Raw genomic sequence first — 7,425 nt, forward strand, 5'->3', positions numbered from 1 at the left:
GATCGTCCCCATTCAATACCCCGTGCCTGCCTTCTCCCCATATCCCTTGATTCCACTAGCCCCTAGAGCTCTATCTAACTCTCTCAACTAACTAACTCTCTCAACTAACTAACTAACTAACTAACTAACTAACTAACTAACTAACTAACTAACTAACTAACTAACTAACTAACTAACTAACTAACTAACTAACTAACTAACTAACTAACTAACTAACTTGCCCCTCATTAGTTCAGGATCCACTATTCTTCTGGCCCACATTTTGTGTCCTGTTGTTCACACTGTACCCACCAATGGGAAAAATCCTTTAGCAATTTACCCACTCTAAGATTGCTAGGTTTCACGTGCCCTTTTACTGGCTTCATTCCTCTTACTGCCACACTTGCTCACTACATTGCCGCTGCTCTTGTTGTTGACGACAGAAATGTTGGGTTCACCTCTCTCCCCCAACCTGTTCAAACCACAGTTCCTAGCCCCCCCCTCAATACCCCCCCTCCCCCCTCTCCCCTCCCTCCCCCTCCCCCACCACGTACCAATCCCAGTGTTACAAAATGCAGGATGTTCTGTTATAACATTGCTAAAATCAATGAGCCAGATGCTATCCATTGTCACTCCACTGCTGCACTGGACCACTCCAAATAGTGCTCTAATGGTGTCAAAGGTTACGAGGAGAAGGCGGAATGGGGTTAGACAATAGACAATAGACAATAGGTGCAGGAGTAGGCCATTCGGCCCTTCGAGCAAGCACTGCCATTCAATGTGATCATGGCTGATCATTCTCAATCAGTACAGTTGAGAGGGAAAGATAGCTCAACCGTGACTGAATGGCGGAGTAGGCTCAACGGGCCGAGCGGCCTAATTCTACTCCTAAGTATTATGCATTTATGAAATAAGGAAGTAATTCCTTGCTGCTCAAACCTTTCCATTTCAATTTTTCAAATCTATTATTTAATTTAGTTCAGTTTAGCATGGGAACAGGCACTTTGGCCTAACAAGTCCGCGCCAACCATCGATTCCCGTACACTACACTATCTGACACACTAGGGACAATTTGCAATTTGTTTTTAAAGCAAAACCAAATTAACCTACAAACCTGCACGTCTTTGGAGCGTGGGAGGAAACCGGAGCACCCAGGGAAATACCACGCGGTTATGGGGAGAATGTACAAACTTCATACAGACAGCACCCGTAGTCAGGATCAAACCCGTGTCTCTGACACTTGTCAGGCAGCAACTCTACCGCTGCACCACCACTGATCTTGCTTGAATGTGGTAGAGCTTCAGGGAGAGTGCTGAAGAACTCTGCCCACTTTCAAAATTCCTCTAAAATCTTGGGCCGATGGAAAGCCTCTGCTTACCCTGAAATGGATTACCCAGTGTGTCGGGAGGAACTGCAGATGCTGGTTTAAACCGAAGGTAGACACAAAAAGCTAGAGTAACTCAACGGGTCAGACAACATCTCTGGAGAAAGGGAATACGTGATGTTTTGGGTCTGAAGAAGGGTCGCGACCAGAAACATCACCTTTTCCTTTTCTCCAGAGATGCTGTCTGACCGGCTGAGTTATTCCAGCATTTTGTGTCTATCAATGGTTTAGCCATCATGTTGCGTTCTATGCAAGATTCCAGCATCTGCAGTTTCTTGTGTCAATATGGCTTATATTTAGTTTAGTTTTAGAAATACAGTGCGTAAACAAGCCCTTCAGCCCACTGAGTCCGCACTGACCAGCGATCCCCACATATAAACGCTATCGCGCACACACTAGGGACAATTTACACTTTTACCAAGCCGATTAACCTACAAACCTGCACGTCTTTGGAGTGTGGGAGGAAACTGAAGATCTCGGAGAAAACCCACGCAGGTCACGGGGAGAACGTACAAAATCCGCACAGACAAGCACCCATAGCCGGGATCGAACCCGGGTCTTTGGTGCTGCAAGTGCTGTAAGGCAGTGACTCTACCGCTGCGCCACCATGCCACCCTGGGCCCATCTCTTTTAGATGATCATGACACTGAAAATACTTGGTAATTGATAACCTTCAGAAAATAAAGGGGATTTCGAAAAAGTTGTCCCTTAGGTACGCACTCATCCTGCAAAGATCTACGTAGCGCAGTAAACCCCAGATTTGTGATGCTTGGCCATCCAGGAAAGAAAGGGTGATTGACGCCAGTATAATTGTTACCAAACCTGTCATAACATGGCTCTCAATCTATATTAAAATAAAACAGAATGCATCTTTCAAACTGCTCCCTCCATGACTGTGATATGTTAGTGCACTCCACATAAATCCATGTCAGTTTTGGTTAAGGTTTAATGTAATGGATATAGATTTCTAGATGAGCTGAGATTGCCAGGCAGGCAAAAGAAATTGCAAACACTGCATCAATGCAGACTACTTACTAACAGTCTGCATGCAAAATGCCACAACCTGTGGAATCCAAATCCCATTAGTTCCATGTTGATTAGACCCTTATAAAAATCTGCATTTTTAATTGAAATTAACATAACTAGAACCTAATTACACATATGAGAATTGAGGTTTCACAGCAGTCGCTGTTGCACCCCCAGAGCAAGGAAGAATATCAAGCGCCACATGACTGTGGCTGAAGTCCTAGCCTTCCTGCTGTACGAAGCACGAAATGACAGTGGACTAATCCGGGTGGATTTATGTTATTGACCCTGACATGGCACCACACTGTGACTGCTCTAACCCTGTAGATCACTGTCGGCAGAACAGATGCCGACGACTTTAACTAAGCCGTCCCTACAATGCCTGAACTACTGGGCTGAAATGCAGATGGATTTTGAAGTATTACGTGAAATGCAGTCACTTAACTTGACGTGGTGGAACATTATGTGCAGGGTTAGGTGTTTAATACACTCTGCATCTACACTGAACCTTAAGCAGGACTGAGCACAGATGACATTGCGTGAAATGTGTCGGAAGGAAGTGCAGATGCTGGTTTACACCCTAAGATAAACACAACATGCTGGAGTAACTTCAAACATTACTTGAAGGTTCTTTATCGGGAATCAATGCACCCGGGAAATAAAATTATTGTCATTATTGTGATTGTTATGGTAACACAAGGGTTAATACTGAGAGGAAAGAACTGCAGGTGCTGGTTTAAACCGAAGATGGACACAAAAAACTGGGGTAACTCGGCAGCATCTCTGGAGAGAAGGAATGGGTGACATTTCGGGTCGAGATTCTTCTTTAGACTGAACATTGTCTGCATTTGAACAAAGAATTAAATATTAAGCGGATTTTAAATTGTAATTATTTTCAGTGCTAATTTACTTTATTGATATATTTGACAATTTACTTTATTGATATATTTGACAATTGAACTCCACAGACTTGCTGCCTGCCTGACTTTTTACCTTTAACAAATTTACCTTTAACACATGCAATGGGCTTACCCTCTGTATTTGAAAGGACCCCTTAAGATTGAGGGTAGCTTCAAGCAGTGAACATATCTCGGAACGCTCAAAGCTGTCAGAGGCTTTATAAGTATTTCTAAATGTCACTGCTAGTCAGAGACGTTTCAAGACTGTTCAACTTAAATCATTTAAGAAAAGCAAGAATTATATTTAAAATTCTTAAAAGGTGATCAAATGCATCACAAAAGGTCAAAATGAAATAAAATAATTCCTTTATTTGAAAGTTTAAAAACCTTGAAGTGCTGGAATAAATACAAACTGAGAATGCTGGAAACACTCTGCAGGTCAGGTAGCATCTGTGGAGAGACAGAAAGGGCTAACGTTTCAAAGCCAAGATTCTCCATCAGATCTGGGACAAAGTGGGAGTGAAAAAAGGAGATGAAGCTAAATCAATAACTGTGTTATTCTCTTGACAGAAGCATCCTGAACAGATGAATGTTTCCAGGATTTCTGTTTTTACCTTGCAATTATTGATGAACGTTTTGGATAGTACAGCACAAGAACAGGCCCTTCAGCCCACAATGTCTGTGCCCAACATGAAACCAAGACCATCTCTTATCTTTTTGTTCATGATCCATATCCCTTCATACCTTGCATATCCACATGCCTATTCAAAAGTCCCTTAAACGGCACTCCACCACCACCCCTCGCAGTGCGATCCACGCATTCATCACCCTCTGTGTATCATTTTTTTAAAAGTTGCCCTGCACAGCTCCTGTAAACTTTGGTCCTCTCTAGAATTTGATAACTTCCCATCAAACCTGCAGAGTGCGAAGGTGAGATGGGCAAAAGATAAAGGACATATCTTTTATAACACAGATAGTGGTGGGTGCCAGGAACGCATTGCCAGGCGCAGTGGTGGAGGCAGATACGATAGTAGCATTGAAGAGGCTTTTAGATAGGCACATGGATATGGTGGGATTGGAAGGATATGGATCACATGCAAGTAGAGAGTAGTTTAACTTGGCATTATGTTCGGCACGGACATTGTGGGCTGAAGGGCCTGTTCCTTTGCTGTACTGTTCCATGTTCCATGAGAAAAGTGAGAAAACCAGTGTAGTCCTCCTGAACCTGATCTCCCGGTTGCTCAACACTAATTCTCCTTACCATTCCCACGCTGACCTTTCTGTCCTACGTCTCCTCCATTGTCTGAGTGAGGCTAAATGCAAATTGGTGGAACAGCATCTCATATTTCGCTTGGGCAGCTGACAGCCCTATGGTATGACTCTTGATTTCTCTAACTTCAAGTAACCCCAGCATTCCCTCTCTCTCTATCACTCTCCCACCAAGTCACACTAGCTTCTTGTTTTCACCCAACAAACATCTAACAATGGCCTGTTTCCTTTATCATCGTTACTTTTTTGCATATCTTACATTCATTGTTTTTTAAGAGTGTAAGAAAATAACTGCAGATGCTGGTACAAATCGAAGGTATTTATTCACAAAATGCTGGAGTAACTCAGCAGGTCAGGCAGCATCTCAGGAGAGAAGGAATGGGTGACGTTTTGGGTCGAGACCCTTCTTCAGACTGATGTCAGGGGGGCGGGACAAAGGAAGGATATAGATGGAGACAGGAAGTTGGAAGGAGAACTGGGAAGGGGGAGGGGAAGAGAGGAACAGAGGAACTATCTAAAGTTGGAGAAGTCAATGTTCATACCGCTGGGCTATCATCGTCTATATCTCTCGATTCTCCTTTCCCTAACTAGTCTGCAGAAGGGTCTCGACCCGAAACGTCACCCATTCCTTCTCTCCAGAGATGCTGCCTGCCCTGCTGAGTTACTCCAGCTTTTTATGTCTATTATTATAGGAACTCTGAGGTTCAGTTTAATTTTAATTTTATTAGTGTATTATTAATGATGTTATAAATGTGCTGAGGTGTAGGAGCGAGGGTAGCAGATTAGCACTGGACAAGGATACAACCCTATTCTCGGATACAACCCTAGAGTGGTTGTTGGCAAATATGGCCAATTAACGGTAGTGTCTTCAGACGGTAGCAAATATAAAATCAACTTTTATAAGAACTAGAAATGTTGTAAAAACACTTTTGAATCCATCTGGAGATTGGTTGAGTACAAGAGTCAACCACTGGGTCAGATCCTGACCTGGCCTTTCATTCATCCCTCTCACAGAAGGCTGTTGTGATTGTGTAGCTCTCAACAACCTCGATGCCGTAGACACAACATGCTGGAGTAACTCAGCGGGCCAGGCAGCATTTCTGGAGAGAAGGAATGGGTGACGTTTTGGTTCGAGACCCTTCCTCAGAATGACGAATTCTTTCCAGAGATGCTGCCTGCCCCGTTGAGTTACTCCAGCACTTTGTGTCTATCTTCGGTTTAAACTAGCATCTGCAGTTCCTTCCTACACAAACCTTGATGCTGTGGTGGTTCCACAAAGCACTGCAAGAGGTTGCATTGAGTAAGGCTTAACCAACAAGTTCTGATCTTCCAAGCCTTGCGTAGTACCCCTTTGATGGTCTTCGGGCAGCTTGTATTTAGTTTAGAGAACGGAAACAGGCTCTTTGGCCCACCGAGCCCATGCCGACCATCGATCACACATTCACACTAGTTCTATGTTATCCCACTTTCCCATCCCCTTCCAACACACTAGGGGCAATTAACCTACCAAAACCGAACGTATTGTCAGAGGCCATTGCATTGTTTGCAAATGTTTCTAATAATCAGAAAGAAAAATAAAAACCTATACGTCTTTGGAGTGCGGGAGGAAACCGGAAGCAACCAGGGAAAACCCAAGGGGTCACGGGGAGAACGTGCAAACTCCGTACAGACGCCACAGGCCGTCAGGATCGAACCCGGGTCTCAGGCGCTGTAAGGCAGCAACTCTACTGCTGCGTAATGATCTTTTTAAAGTAACTATGGCTAGGTGCTTGCAATCACTTTCCCAACCTCAAATCATTTTCCGCAGAGCCGGCTGCCTGCTACTTAAAGAAGCATCATTCTTCACATGAGCTGAAGTTCAATGTAGTTTTGAATGGTGCAGATTGAACGATTTATTAAACATATATTAGCCAGAAGGGGGCACTCATAATCTATGGTACCGGAAAGACATTTATAATAAAAATACTAGTTTTCCAAGCAAGACAGGGTGGTCACTAACTTCTAAGGAATTCCAAAGTGCTGTTAGGCCTGATGGTCTGAATGGCCTAATTCTACTACTATCCCTTATGACCTTATGACATGCTTCCAGTCCAAAAAATAACCTTCCATCACCCCTACTTAGTCAATTCTGTATCCAGCTCAATGGAATGCAGCTCAATGGAAAGTAGAAACTTGATGCCAATGAAAGGGAATTAAATTTGAACTTCCATGATCTTTTGAGATAATTTGAGCTGAAAAGTTTAGTTTAGTTTTTACTTTAGAGATACAGCGTGGAAACAGGCCCTTTGACCCACCAAGTTCGCACCGACCAGCGATCCCCACACATCAACACTATCCTGCACACACGAGGAACAATTTACACTTTTTCCAAGCCAATTTACCTACCTCCGTCGTCAGGATTGAACCCGGGTCTCCGGTGCTGCAAGTGCTGTACGGCAGCAATTCTACTGCCCTGCCACCTATTAAAAATGATAAGGTTATCAGGGCAGCAGCAGTAAAGTTGAGCCAGTGATCCGGGTTTGATCCTGACCTCGGGAGCTGTCTGTGCGGTGCTTGCATGCTCTCCCTGTGATCACGTTGGTTTCCTCCAGGTGCTCCAGTTTCCCACCACATCCCAAAGATATGCAGGTTTGTAGGTTAATTGGCTTTTGTAAATTGTCCCTAGGTGTAGTAGGATAGAACTAGTGTACGGGTGATCACTGGTCAGGTGGACCTGGTGGGCCAAAGAGCCTGTTTCCATGCTGTATCACTAAATTAAACTAAACTAAACTAAAGCCACATTAGAACAGAATTAATAAAAATGGGAAGGTTTCCTTCACTCATGTAGTTGTTTTAATATCACAAACTTTACATGTGTTCTGTTCCTCT

This window comes from Rhinoraja longicauda, chromosome 11 (assembly GCF_053455715.1).
Source record: "Rhinoraja longicauda isolate Sanriku21f chromosome 11, sRhiLon1.1, whole genome shotgun sequence".
In the NCBI taxonomy this organism is placed as follows: Eukaryota; Metazoa; Chordata; class Chondrichthyes; order Rajiformes; family Arhynchobatidae; genus Rhinoraja; species Rhinoraja longicauda.